The sequence below is a fragment of the Bison bison genome, unplaced genomic scaffold (assembly GCF_000754665.1).
Source record: "Bison bison bison isolate TAMUID 2011002044 unplaced genomic scaffold, Bison_UMD1.0 scf7180017864472, whole genome shotgun sequence".
Classification (NCBI taxonomy): domain Eukaryota; kingdom Metazoa; phylum Chordata; class Mammalia; order Artiodactyla; family Bovidae; genus Bison; species Bison bison.
In genome coordinates this window covers 38,385-39,092 of record NW_011495033.1, presented here as the reverse complement: position 1 = coordinate 39,092, position 708 = coordinate 38,385, and positions in this window count along the sequence as shown.

The following is a 708-nucleotide window of genomic DNA, read 5'->3' as shown; positions in this document are numbered from 1 at the left end:
ATCACTACGAACAAAGCTAGTGGAGGTGATGGAATTCCAGTTGAGCTATTTCAAATCCTGAAAGATGATGCTGTGAAAGTGCTGCAGGAAATATGCCAGCAAATTTGGAAAAGTCAGCAGTGGCCATAGGACTGGAAAAGGTCAGTTTTCGTTCCAATCCCAAAGAAAGGCAATGTCAAAGAACGCTCAAACTACTGCACAATTGCATTCATCTCACACACTAGTAAAGTAATGCTCAAGATTCTCCAAGCCAGGCTTCAGCAATACGTGAACCGTGAACTTCTTGATGTTCAAGCTGGTTTAAAAAAGGCAGAGAAACCAGAGATCAAATTGCCAACATCCGCTGGATGATGGAAAAAGCAAGAGAGTTCCAGAAAAACATCTACTTCTGCTTTATTGATTCTGCCAAAGCTTTTGACTGTGTGGATCACAATAAACTCTGGGAAGTTAGCCTAGGTACCCAATTAACACAATCTGATATATAGTTGGAGCATGCTGCATGTTGCTAAGTCACTTCAGTCATATCTGACTCTTCATGAGCCCATCAACTGTAGCCTGCCAGGCTCCTCTGTCCATGGGATTATCCAGGCAAGAATGCTGGAGTGGGCTGCCGTGCCCTCCTCCAGGGGTGCTCTTCTCAACCCCGGGGTCTAACCCACATCTCTTACAACTCCTTCATTGACAGATGAGTTCTTTATCACTAGTGCC